The sequence below is a fragment of the Electrophorus electricus genome, unplaced genomic scaffold, assembly GCF_041902795.1.
Source record: "Electrophorus electricus isolate QZ-2024a unplaced genomic scaffold, ASM4190279v1 Scaffold34, whole genome shotgun sequence".
NCBI classification, from domain to species: domain Eukaryota; kingdom Metazoa; phylum Chordata; class Actinopteri; order Gymnotiformes; family Gymnotidae; genus Electrophorus; species Electrophorus electricus.
In genome coordinates this window covers 1,924,220-1,938,858 of record NW_027658627.1, presented here as the reverse complement: position 1 = coordinate 1,938,858, position 14,639 = coordinate 1,924,220, and the positions used below count along the sequence as shown (strand labels likewise).

Below are 14,639 nucleotides of genomic sequence, written 5' to 3'. Positions count from 1 at the left end.
TTGTTTTTATGTTGCACCATGGCCCTGGAGGAACGTTGTCTCGTTTTTGTTGTGTACTTGTATATATAGCTGAAATGACAATAAAACCACTTGAACTTGAACTCGAACTTGATGACGACTTGCCAAAATTGCTTGATAGGTGTGCTCTGCCACGTGACGTGAATGTAATCGTCAACTGTGATTTGAATAAAGTATGTACAGATTGCTGAGCTTGTGAAACCAATTTTAAACATCCAATGTGTAGTATAATGTACTCTGTATTATTTTGTACTGAATGCATTGTAGGTTAGTGTTGCAGTCATGTGGTAATTATTATTACACATTTTAATCCAAACTGCAGCGTCGGGGGCTAGTAATAAATGTTCCTCCTATTGTCTCGATGGGAGAGTAACTGTGAGATTTGATTTCACTATTATTTTGTATATCTTAGATAATAGGTTTTTTGTATTAAGAATGCTTGTTTATAAATTCTGATATGGATGTAGGTATCGGAATTGATTTTTGAACACATAGGTGATCTTAGCTGATGGTATTGTAGGAACTGGGGGCTTTCTATAGCATATTTTGGGGCTAGTTGTGGGCGTGACATGAAACAAGTCTTAGGATAAATATGTTTAAGGTTTGTAATGCCTTTTTCTATCCAAGATGTAAAGTTTAATATTTTTGTTCATGGTAAAGCCTGGATTGTTCCAAATTGGAGAATGAATAGTTCGTGTGAGTGTGGAGTTTGATATCTTGTGGAATTTCCACCAGACTGTTAGTGTCATGGCCACCTTCAAACTGTTGAAACATGGATATTTTTGAATATGAGTCTGGGCACATTTGAAACACCTGCCGCAAACATTACTGACATTATATCTTGTTTATGTGATTGGCTGTGCAAACAAGCTGGCCTGAGAGGTGTGTAGCGGGATATGACTCAGTGCATCTCTGGTGCAGCTTTTGATGAGTACAGTGTCATGAGTGTGTCTGTCCAGCAGCACAAAAAGGGGATACAGCTTCTTCTACTGGAGGTTTCCGATAAATATGTAGATATGTTAGTATGTAATAGAAAGACAGCTGTCCATCCTCATAGTCTAGGTACATGCCCACATTCCTGGGCAATTGTGTCAGGGGCAGAGGGGTCTCAGGCATGGTGCAGGTGTACGACTTCTGGTTGCTCCTCCAGAGCACCCAGAAACCCTCACAGTGGGTTTCTCAACTTGCTCAGACTCAAATCTCAATATCGGCATCCGAACCGTCTTAGAGAGGAACAAAAAACACAACTCATTTGATTAAATTGTTCCAGTATAAATATGGTTATCAAACATGCTTTTAAAAATATACTTCCATGGAGATGGTGCCCTACAGGGTAGTGTTGGATCAGTGTGTACAGGCTTAGTGTCATGTTGTGGCCCCGCCCCCTCCTCAAACATCTTGGTATGTGTGTGTTCGTCTGTGTTGCCACACCCTCTCGTGCCGTTCACCTGTTCTCTGTTATGTGTAATCGGCTTGGGTGTATATATGTCTCGTGTGTCATAGTACGTGTGTTGGTGTTTGAGATGTGCATAGTATTTGAGCTTTGTTGTATGTTTTGCATGTTTGTAAAAATAAAAGTGCGTTTCATCTTGCCTCGTCCCCGCATCCTGCTTATCCTCGCAACGTCACAAGTAGACCACTTTAGATGTAACTTAGAACCTCCAGTGACCTCTGTATGTGTTTCTTTAGTTGTATGAGCTCCACTGGAGGACTCTGAATAGTTGACAATGGAAGAGGGGTATATCAGATTCACCCCTTCTGCCTCGGTGTGACAGATTAACACACTGCATTAACGTTTAGAAATAAAAACATATGGTAAACACAGTCTAGAAAATATTACCTTGTAACAATTCATTCAGTATATGAACTGTTTTCTGTGTCCTTATGTCTATAAATTAAAAGTAATAAAACATTTAAATGATAAATAAATTACAATGAATGTATAAATGTTCACAAATAAGAAACTACATTGGTCTGCACTTTTCTCCACAGATTCAAGGAACTCATGAAAGTTGGAAGCTATAGAAACACATAATACAGAATTATAGACTGACTGATGTGTGAGCAGAAAGATCACTGTGATGTTCTCATATCTAAAGCACTCAAAGCATTGATGTTATGTAAATGAACTGTGATCTGATTGGTTTAAGGAAATAGATTCACCTACTTTGAAGTTCAAGTTTTTATCAAAAGGTTAGAACTGGTTGACTATACTTTGTCTGTCCTCCAACAGGAAATTTAAACATTTATATCCAAAGTATTACGCGATAGAAATCAATTCAAGACTACCCGTTATTGACCGCTAGAAGGGGGAAGATACGAAGAAATAAATGAGTCCAGCTCCTCCTGCCCGACTTTACGGTGAGACTCTGCTTTTACGTCATTAAAACGCTAAAGATAAAAGGCCGCCATATTTGTAGTTCCACAACGTGAAAAGGCGTCATTTTGTATGCCAAAGAATGAATAAACACCATGCCATGCCTTGAAGACGACGAAATTGCAATCTATTTAGCTAGCCATAAGAATAAGAATAGCTGCTTGATTTATATAATCACAAATATATTGTGTTATGCCTCTTTTCCCAGTTAACACTCTTTTTATTACCTCAAACTTATGCTTATTTTGCATCTCTTCTAGGTATTTTAGCAGTATTCTAGTTCAGTGGTATCTTTGTCTCTAACCTACTGTACTTGCTAGGATACAATAGATGACAAAGTATTTTTGTAAGTCACTCTGGATAAAAGCATCTGCTAAATGCCAAAAATGTAAATGTAAATGTAAATGTAAATGGAGGGTTGTATTAATACAGAATCCTGTTGTTGTGAAGCATAGTGTCATAGCATTTAAATTGATACTGTATGTATATCAACTTGGCAGCTCAGCTCAGCCAATCAGATTTTAAGGCCAGATCTCTCTATGGCTTTTTATACTTCCAGCCAGCTGCTTCAGCAGTGCGCAGTGCTGTTGCACAAAGTCCAGGGAAGCGTCTCCGTTGCAGAGGATGTCTGCTCAGTCAGCTGTAGCAGGCAGTCTTCACGCAGGAGCACTCAGAGGCCTGGATCAGCTTCTTTGAGACCGACATCCCGAACCATGGAAAACTGTCCTATGAATACGGTTATCGATTTCAGCAAGAGTGCTGAACATGTGGAGACTCACTCAACCAGCCAAAGAAAGCACAGTGGACTAGCTAAAAAAGTGCAGAATCTGGTTACTGAAAATGAGCGTGATTCCTGGACAGCTATTTCCCAAACCCAGAGATTCCCGATATGGCAATCAAGAAATTCAGCAATGACTACACCAAGAAGCCTTATGATGACGCCTGTTGAGGAAATCTGTTTGAATCTGGACACCCTATTTGCCACTCCACGAAGTTCCAAGTGTTCATTTTCAACTAGAAACAGCCCTACTTCTTTACTGATGTGTTTTGACCTACCTGGTGTGCCCATTTATGAGCTGGACCACACTTTGACTGTCCGGGACAAAGCTAGAAGTTGCTCGCCTGATCTTAAAATGGACACAAATCCACAAAGCCGCAAGTGTGCATCTGCGCCTTCGGCTGGACGCGGAGCTGCTCTCTTGCCCTCTGCTTTGGACTTTCTGCCACACGATGTTCCTCCTTCTGAGCCAGCCCAATCTCGGACCTTCCTGGATGAAGCTAACAGTACAGTAACAGAACAGTAACAGATGAAGCTCTTACTTGACCTGGATGAACTGAGTGTGAGGACGCCTGAGCCGTTCGACCTGGAAGAGCAGGACAGCTGTCATGGCAGTGTAGCCTCCTGGCCTGCACATCCGTGGTCTGAAGACAGCCCTTGTGCAATGCTGAAAACCAGCCTTAACCTTGACTGAACATTTCAGTTAGCCTGATATCGCAATAATATCCCAATATCTTATGGTATTTCAATAAAAAGCATGAATAAAAATCACAGCAAGCCGTATAGTTACTGTAGGACATATACATACACAGGGGCAGCTGTTATAAATGGGCTAGTGGGGCTAAATCCTAATCATAATCATCAATACCATATTCTTACCATTCAAACCTTCTTATATGTAGTTAAGAAATGCATTGAAGCAGATTATTTTGGACTTCTGTGGACCCAAGAACAATAGCATCACTTAAAGGTCATAATAAAAATACAAATTGGCTAAGATGGACTGATTTGATCTAGCCACAAGCTGCAGATTCACACAGCCTATCTAGCAAGCACATTCTGACATATTACATACACTGAAATCAGTGAAATACTCCACTAATTAGATCTTCTTGGGCTAATTTTTTTAGGCCCACAATGTCAAGCTCCACCTTCTTGATATCTACATTTCAGTACTGTTTGAAAAGGACTGGCTATAAAAAGCAAATCACTGACTATAAAAATGTAGAAATGTAAGAAAACACATGGAGGGCTCATTAAGAGTGAGTACATTCATAACACGTGGTCAGTGTTTGTAGTCGTTTTTGTTTATCTAAATGTATCCTAGTCTGTTTATGCCTGGGAACAACCGCAAAGCATTAGTTATCTAGCTTTCATTGCTTAAAGCCAGAATGTTTATATTTTTCTTTGGTTGCCTGTTTGTTTTGTTTAGTTGATGATGTTAAAAACATCTCTGCCACATATTTGCCATATAAAAGATAAGAGAAATATATGTTTCAAATATGATGTGAGCATTCTACGACATTAAAAGTCGCATCCGTTTTTCTTTGTTTCAATAGGCCTTTATTCTAACAGTCATATATGCTAGCATAAATAAATAAAATGCTGAATTGCATAGATCATTGAGTTAAGGCTGCTGTCCTTCCTCTGAGTGTTGTGGAGCCTTTTGGAAGTGCCTCATTATTGCTGAAGAAACCCTTATCTCTACAATATAGCACATTTCCAAGCAGGAAATAAAATGTAGGAATATCAAATGTGCAATCATGAGGTTTATAATTTTTGGTTCCTATATAGATGCAAATGATTCTGAAGCCAAGCAGACGAAACGGTGCTTGTCCAGTTTCTCTGTTCACTCTGATTTCCAGACCTAAGAGGTTCAGTGTGAGAAAGGTAGATGTGTTCAACACTGCACTGAAACCTCAATGGTGGACATTTCCATCAGATACTCTTATATCAGCTTGTATTGAAACAAGCTGGTGATATGGAGCTGAAATGATAGCTCTTCATCATGAAAACAGAGGGACTGGGCTTGACAACATGACATGATTTATAGGGGGCGTCAGGGTGGGCATTGACCATATGCCTGTCACATTTGGTCCTTTATATTGATTGGTTGTCCTTCCTGCAGCAGTGGTCTTTGGGCCACCTCCCATCTCAACCCCCTCACAGGCTGATGCTTTTATCCAAAGCAACTTACAATTACAACCGAGTACAACTTGAGAAACTGAGGGTTAAGGGCCTTGCTCAGGGGTCCAACAGCTTGGCAGTGGTGGCACTTGAACCAGCAACCTTCTGATTATAAGTCAATTACCTTAACCCCTGAGCTCGGACAGTTCAAGAGGAAGGTCAGCTAGTTCACTATGTGACATTAAATCACTTCAGTGGTGTATAATTATGCTGGAGTGACTTCTCATCATGTTTATTGGCAGAGACATTGAATTTGACATTTTTGGAGTAGGTATTATAGTTAATGGACTGGAGTAAGTTCCATTACGTAAAATTGTATTTTGAATGAATGAATTGAACAAATGCAGTTTGTCACATTTTTTACACTGAGGAAGTAATAAACTACTTCTGATTTCACACAAATACTTAGTTTTACCTGGATTATATTTTTTATGGGTGTAAAGCAAACTGTTTTGTATTTGGCATTCAACTCATTCAAACAAGTCTTCTGTTTTGTTTAGCTGTGTAACGTTGAGCGGTAAGGAGGCAGACATGTGCGGAGAAGAGCGAGATTTAATAGGGGCAAATACAAAATCAGTCGTTTAGGCAGTCCAGGGTCAAAGAGCCAACACAGAGAGCGAGGCGATACATGATTAAACAAAACAAACACACAAAGGCACGAAAGCAAACAGGGAAGCAGGCTATAACTAAGGCTAGGGAAAACTCAGAGCTAGGAAACACGGAGCACAAACCAACACAACCATACGAATAAACATGCAAACATTCAATGAACTAAACACATAGACCAATCAGTCAAAATTCAATAATTCAAATGAACAGCAAAATCTAAGGGAACAAGGCAGGGTTTAAATATATTCAACTTCACAAAACTAGAAACGAAGGACAGGTGTAAGCAATCAAACAAGGTGAGGACAAAATCAAACTATGGAACGGAACAGAGCTAAACACAAGACAGGGAAAACACGGAACACCGAAGATGAAAGGGACTGATCGTGACAAGTTGTTTATTTTAAGAGACTTTTCTTATTCTTTTTGTATATTTCCAATTGCTCTTTAATAAAGCAAAGTATTACTTATCTGAAAAATCAGTTAGTTGATGCCATAATCGAGAGAATACTCGATTACTAAAATATCCTATAGCTGCAGGCCTAGTGTGCATATATAAAATATGGCATTGAAATAAATGGAACCAATGCTAAAGTATGGCTCTGAAACAGAGAAGGTCTCTTCTGTGATAAGCTCTGGAAATAAACTGATGCATACCGACATTTGTAATGTAATGTAAACCTGACATTACAAATGTAAACCTGGAATTACCGTTACAGTATCTGAACCATAACTGCTGCTGATGCAACAAAATGGTCCAAAATTAATTATGGAAATAACAGAGCGCCCTTTAACTTCATCACCACAATGGCTGACACATGGCAGTTTCATAGAGGAAGCCTCTTTCTGTCCTCTGCATTCTTATGAATGACACTAATATAGTACACACAAATATTTGCCAAGCAAAAAGACACTTAGAATGATACTATCAGCAAATCAAAGATGGCCCAGAAGCTCCAGGTGACCATGAGTTGATACTGTACCTTGCTGCTGGCAGGAGTCCACAGACAGCAATGAATGCATCTGTGTTTTGTCTGCTGCAGGTAAGTAGGTCAAGAATGGCTCACCTAGTGTGTGTGTGTGTGTGTGTGTGTGTGTGTGTCTGTGTCTGTGTCTGTCTGAGTGCATGAGCGTGTGCAGTACCTTGCAGGCCACACGGTGGGGACAGAGCATCCCAAAGCCCAGAGGAGGCTGGATAGTCCTAAGCAGGGCCACCACGTCCAAGTGCTTTGTGAAACCCTGTGAAGAATGCTGGAGTGAGAAAAGTGGACGATGAAGAGAGACGGCAAAGCGAGACATGGAGGTGGAGCTTACTTATGTAGGTGGGGCTTACTTATGGAGGTGTATCTTACTTATGGAGGTGGGGCTTACTTATGGAGGTGGGCCTTACATGGCTTCGGGATCATACTCTGACCAGATCCTTTTGAACTCATCCAAGTGATGCAATCCCAGAATCGACCAATCATGTGTCAAGTAGTCAAAATTGTCCACGATGACAGCAACAATGAGATTGATAATCTGGGAAAGGTGATAAATGGACACAGCAAATAAAGAGGAATGTAAGCATCTGAATTAAATTCACATGAAAGTAAAAGAATTGTGCATTACCAAGAAAGCACAGAGCATGAAGAAGCTGATGAAATAGATGATGGCAAAGTTGCTGCCGCAGGTGAATTCCTTGCCGGGCTCGTAGTCCGACTCTGGATCACAGCGTTTCCCTGGCAATCTGGCCAACATAATCTCCTGCCAAGCCTCGCCCGTGGCACACCTATGTACGCACACACACACAAACACGAGCACACACGCACACAGGTGGGGATGAGACTCATCCAACCTGAGTGCAGTTTTGTCTACGCTCCCGCGGGCTGTGAGGTCCACAATGACTCCACTGCTGTGCCTCCTGCTGGCTCCTCTGCTCCAATGTCTGCTAGGGAGAAAGACAGTCAGGCAAGCACCATGTCCCTGAGATGCCTGCACAGCAGTGGGTTCATATTCGGTGCTCTTCAAATGACGTGTATTTGTATGTTCACACTCATCAGAATCTGTATTCCCTCCCCCACCCACCTGCATGCCAATCACAGCATAGATGAAGAAGATCATGGCGATGAGCAGCGCTACATAAGGGAGGGCCTTTGGGACAAACAGAAGAAAACAGAAGAAAAAAATCTCATTTGAATTCTCAGCTTTTGTGTGTTCAGGTAGAGAGAAGAAACTGAGGGGTTTTTTGTTGTTGTTGCAGTGACCATTGACCTAAAGAGATTTCACAAAGGTCCAGAGGCGTGTGCGGATGCCCTCCCCCTTGCTGAGCATCTTAACCAGTCTCATCACACGAAACAGACAGAAGAAAGCGATATACACCCGAGAACTGTCTTCAGAGCTCTGTGGAAAAGGAAGTAAGAGAGGCAGAGGCTATATAAAGAATTTCTATGAGTAAGATTATCTGATTGCTGTGCCTAATGTCTAGTAGATCTCCAAGTTTATAAACTTGCAATAATATCACCTTCTGGACAGTCTTAAAAATTCAATTGCAGTGATGATTATGACAAGTATATAGTTGTAAATAATTTTTGCTGATTACTGATTATAAATAATGATTCTAATGAAATAATAATCTAAAATACTAATGAGAATATTTCTGAGAAATCATACGATACTGTATGGCAGGTATGCCACTGCCATAGTTTCCCCACCCTGACATCATGGTTGCCGTGGTGCTAGTGCCATGTGGATTTGTTGTTCTTTTTTGTTTCCACCCTGTAATATGCTTTGTTCTAACTGTTCTTAACACCTGTTTTGAGTTTTCCCCTAAGTAACCTGTCCTGCTGTGGTGCTTGTTCCTCTACTTCTAGTCATGTTTTCTGGTTTTATGTCTCAGTCTCAATGTTACAGCCAATACATTTTCTATACTTCTATATTGATAGTAACAGTATGAAAGCAGACTGGACACTCACAATGAACTCTGTAACCACAATTTCCACCACACTCCCCACCACAATGAGAGCATTGAAGAAATTCCAGGCATCCATGAAATAATGCTGGGGACAAGACAAATGGCCAAATAACTAGCTTCAGTTACAGCATGACATAGCATGAATAGTGGAGGAGTGTGATGATGACAAAACCCACGAAGATGTTCCTCATGAAGAAGGCAATGATGATGATATAGACGATGAAGAAGATGGATATCTCCACGCGGTAGTTGTAGAATGAGCCATGGTTCTCCCCGTTGGCATCGATGGCCTTGTAAAGGAGTCTGAGGGAAATCATGAAACAGAAGAGAACAAGTGTAACCCAGGGGAGGAAATATGTGCTTAGTTGACCTTTGCCCTTTGACATGGGATCACATCATTGTGGAGACTTACGTGGGTCAAGCCTCAAAGGTGGAGACAGTGAAGAGGGCCATCATGCCCATCAGCACGTTATCAAAGTTAAACTCGCTGTTGAGCCAGAAGTGCTGGCGCATGATCGGGTGAGTCACATCACCATCTTTATATACCACAAATGTGCCTCTGCATTACATGCAAACACACGCACACACACACACACACACACACACACACACACACACACACTATGAGAACAACACAGAATCAATGAATCATTGCCATTTGATAACACACAGACACCTTCCCTAAGTAGTGCTTACTTGCACTGCTTCAGTGTGTGTTTTGCCTCATCTGTGCGGCAATAAAATTTGCCCTGCGATACAAAATGTAACATTTACTCTCAACAGCACCCACAAGAGCACCTACTTTGTCAAAAGTGAGACAAGTCATAAGTGCAATTCATGTATTGCTGGTGTCATTACGAAGTAAGGGAGGTGCAGGGGGTGGTACGTGTGCACGGGGAGCAGAGAGCACCTTAAAGAGCTGGACGCCAACGCAGGCGAACATGAACTGAAGCAGAGCGGTGGCAATCATGATGTTCCCGATGGTCCTGATAGCCACGAACACACACTGCACCATGTTCTGGTCAGACGGGCAGAGAGGCAGTTATCAGGGATGGCAGGAGAGAGGCGTGTGGCACGCATGGGCACAGGCACAACGGGCAGTACCTTGAGTCCCTTTGCTCTGTTGATGGCTCGGACAGGCCTGAACACTCGTAGCACTCTCAGGATCTAGTAAAATGTTGTGATCTATATTGTCAAATGCTGCACGCAGTTCAAGCATTATAAGCACAGAGACCTAACCAAGGTCAGAAGCCAACAACAGGTCATTAACTACTTTATTTAGTTCTGTTTCTGTACTGTGATTAAGCCTAAACCCTGACTGAAAAACTTCATGTATCTGGTACTGATTCAGATATGAGCTTAGCTGCTGAGCTACAGCTTTTTCTAGGATCTTGGAAATAAATGTAAGCTTTGAGATCAGCCTGTAGTTTGACAGCTGACATGGGTCGACGTTAGATTTATTGATAAGTGGTCTGATTACTGGTAATTTGAATGGTTTAGGGATGTAGCCAAGGTTCAAGGAGGAGTTTATTAAATTTAGAAAAGGTTCAATTACTTCAGGTAGGATTTCCTTAAGAAAGTGTGCAGGCAGTGAATCTAGTAAGCATGTGGAGGATTTTGAGCGCAAGATCAAAGATGTAATTTCTGTAATTTTCTAGGTGTAAAGGATTCTAGAGTCACAACTAATAAGGCGATTTTTTAAATTGCTGTGATTCATTACATTTTGGCACTCATAAAATGTAACTGGATCCAAGTTCTAAAAGAAATTGTGTTTGCAATTTATTTGTACAGTTACTTGAAAAACCCTGGTAGCGCAGTTAACAGGTTTGATGATTTTCCTGTGCACAAAACTGTGATGCCAGGGCTGTCCCAAGTCTTTATGAAGCCCTAAGCAAAAATCTGAGTCGCCATTGCAATAGCATAGGACATAGATGTCAAACTCAGGGCCGCAAGCCAAATCTCGCCCACAGTGTAATTATATTTGGCCTGCGAGAAAATACTATATGTCTACTAGAGCTGGCCCACCGGTAGACAGTGAATTCACCGCTAATACTACAAATCCCAGAATGCTCTGCTGGTGCATTGGCGTGTCAATCAGGACCCACAAACGCCCCCTCCTCTGTTGACATTCATTAGCAACCTCATGCCACCAGCTGCACAACTTGCAGCTTCAGGGTCAGGGCCATGTCATCACAGACATGTATGTTGCAGTGAGGGCTTTTAAAACAAAATTGTGCCTGTGGCCAATTTTATGGCCAAACCATAAAAATGCAGAGCTCTACTGCCATGTTCCCAAGTGCACAGTTTGCTGAAAAACTCAAGTTACTCAGTGCCGAGTGACCTGGCAATTTGCTGACTTTGATGCCCAGAAATGTAGGTTTTAACTGCTTAGTAATCCTTTTGCAGTTGATATGGAAAGCCCACCAACTAACCTCCAAATGGAGCTGCTTGAACTCCAGTATAGTGACACGCTGAAGTCAAAGTATGACGCTGTGGGCGCTGCACAGTTTCCACATTACATCCATGACACAATGCCCCAGCTGCTCCAATGCTCTCTATGTTAGGCAGCACATATCTGTGTGAGCAACTATTCTCCTTGATGAAGATGAGAAAAACATCACACAGGAGTCGTCTCACTGATGAACACCTTCACTCAATCCTGAGGATTTTCTCAGCTCAGAGCCTGACCCCAAACATTGATGAGCTAGCATCCAAGAAGAGATGTCAGGTATCTGGCTTGGACCAGTGTGCATCAGAGTAGATCAGAGAGTAGCAAACTGAGCTTGAATGAATGTTTTCTTTATGCACTTTTCCTCGCTACTCCAAAGCATGGACTTGAATGGGTGGATTTTCATTGAAGGAAATTATTATTATTATTATTATTATTATTATTATTATTATTATTGTTAGCCTGTGAAAAAAAAGGTTACCATTGAAATTTAACTCATAAGGCTACAAATAAAGAAAGAGGCATACGATTTTTAAAAACATTTATTTAAAAAATGAATGCCACAGATGTCTTTGATTTGACATTTGATTTCACGTGTGTCTATAGTATTAAACTTTGCTTGTTCCAGATTCAATGTTTAAGCAAAACATTGTCCAAGTTTTTAATTTTTGCCCACTGTGTATTTGAGTTTGACTCCCCTGGCATAGGACAATAAATAAATAAATACAATGACAATGTTCCCCAACTCTGATGATTTTTTATTTATTTTTTTCAACAGGACAATGCTCCATGTCACACAGCCAGGTCAATCAAAGTGTGGATGAGGGACCACCAGACCCTTTCATAGCCAGCCCAATCTCCAGACCTGAGCCCCAATGAAAACCTTTGCAATGTAATCAAGAGGAAGATGGATGGTCACAAGCCATCAAACAAAGCCGAGCTCCTGGAATTTCTGTGCCAGGAGTGGCATAAAATTACCCAACAGCAATGTGAAAGACTGGTGGAAAGCATACCAAGATGCATGACAGCTGTGATTAAAAATCAGGGTTATTCCACCAAATATTGATTCTTGACTCATCCAAAGTAGAAATATTAGTACCGTGTTGTTTGTAAATGCTTGTTTTCTTTGCATTATTTGTGGTCTGAAATTTCTGTAACTGTTTTGTTATTTTGACCATTAGTCATTTTCATAAAGAACATGCTCTAAAATACAATATTTTTATCTGGAATTTGGAAGACATGTTGCCAGTAGTTTATGGGATAAAACAAAACTACTCAGCCTGGTCAAACTCATACACATCAATTGTAAAACTAGAGAAACTGATCATTTTGTAGTGGTCTCTCATTTTTTTCCAGAGCTGTAAATACATTTAAGTGCTCTGGGGAGCCAATTGGTGGCCACTTGGAGACCTAAGCAGGCGTTCATTTCGCTTATATGGCGGGACAAGTGTTCTGTTGTTATCCAACCTATCGCAGTCCTACAAAGAGTTAATGCACTTATGATTTCTGATGTTTATTTTAGATGCATTTTGGGTTGTACATGTAACCGGGTGATTATCGGTTGTGCCTACACAAAGCTGGTGGAACAAATAGGTCGTGGTACCTTTAAAACCACCAGGTGGTGCCATCGCGATAACAAGCGGGATTAACATGTTTACCAATAAACGAACAAGGAACATTTTGCTCCTGTGAGTTGCCTTTTTGTGAGTTTTAAGAAAAAGGTGAAAAAACCTTGGATTATTCCCTTACCAACACAGTAAAGATTTAAGATTTGTTTTAGCCGTCTAACAAAAGGGTTGTTGAATGATTTTGTGGGTGTGTGCGTGCATGAGTTGTAAGATAAAGGTTGGAGTTTTCCATCAGTGTTGCAGGTTCACCTTCCATGAACCTTTCTATCTGTTTAGGACCAACCGGAAGGCAGTTGTTTTGGGACTTTATTTTAGTTTAGTTTGTTGACGCTTCTGTAATAAGGGACATAGAAAATAATTGTATACGGTCAGTGGAAAAGTGAATATGTTCTTTTCTGTTTAGTTAGTTTGTGTAGCTACTGTGAGTGAGCGCAGATAAGTTCCAGTGTTTAGCCTACGTGTGTTGTGGAGTTTAGCACATGTTAACAAAGTAAGTACAGGCACAACAGGTCAGCGATCATTTTAGAAGATGCTTTCTAATTGTAATCCTTCACACTACAGTGTGGAAGCATAGTTTGTTTTTTTGTTTTTTTTTTAAATTTCCAAACAGCCACTGACATATTATGTGTACACTAGCTTGTGTGTACTACAGGAAGTTTAAAAAAGAGAAATACATATATTTTCAATTGATGTGCCTGGTTTCCTCTTACTCTCATGTATGTATAGGAAAGGAATGTCCCATTGGGTCTCAAATATTCACAGGCCATAAAACTTGCTACCAGGAGTGGAGTATTCCAAGTAGCTAAGAGGAACTAAAGGGTTTTTTTTTTATGTGCAAGTATAGAGTGAAGTACCTAATGCGGTAGTGCTGAAGAGCAGGTTGGCATTTAGTGGGAGACCGAGTGGTGTTCTGGTGTCTGGTTACAACTGTTTTGATACCACGTCAGAGCTACAGAGATCATCGTTGTGACGCAACAGGACAACGACAGGAACTTTAGGCCAGAGGGACTGTGCCAGCCAACTCATCATCAACTCCTATCCTTCACCAAGCTCGTAGTAGGGACTGTAAAGACTGAAGTTTGTACAGTATCACAGTCAGGTGAACAAGAATCACAGTTGCAAGAACAAATTAGGGAGTTGCATACTAAACATGAGGAAGCTATGGCTACGATAGATTTTATGTTTATGTTCCCATGGAGAAGCATATTCCCCCATTTTGTGGCGAGCTTGAGAAAGATGGTAGGCCTGTCGATGATTTCACTGAAGATGTCGACCAGATGATAGGAATCAGTCTGACCATGACCAGTATGATTTTATGTCCCTGCTAAGAGGTCTGGCTCTAGAAGAGGCATGTATGTGCAGCAGTGCTGACCTTGATAATGCTAGTGACTAGTTAACCTACCTCAGAGAAGCATTTTCAGACAATCACAGTGTACCCCAACTGTTGCATTGTTTTTACAGCTGTAAACAGCAGGAGGGTGAAGACATAAGAGAATTTTCACATGCCTTGGCGCAAGCCCTTAGCTTGCTACTGAAGTGGTGTCGTAGTTGATGAGAGATTGGCACTAAGGGATCAGTTCATAGAGGGAGTCAGATTCTTCTCTTAGGAGAGAGCTTTGCAGATATGTGCAAAACAACCCAGAATC

At 41.0% G+C, this 14,639-nt stretch overlaps 2 pseudogenes; both read right to left on the bottom strand.

The window, feature by feature from the left end:
* Positions 1 to 6,063: 6,063 nt before the first annotated feature.
* On the bottom strand, positions 6,064 to 8,291 carry LOC145655746 (voltage-dependent L-type calcium channel subunit alpha-1D-like; annotated as a pseudogene).
* A 584-nt stretch (positions 8,292 to 8,875) lies between these two features.
* On the bottom strand, positions 8,876 to 12,993 carry LOC145655745 (voltage-dependent L-type calcium channel subunit alpha-1D-like; annotated as a pseudogene).
* Positions 12,994 to 14,639: the final 1,646 nt, after the last annotated feature.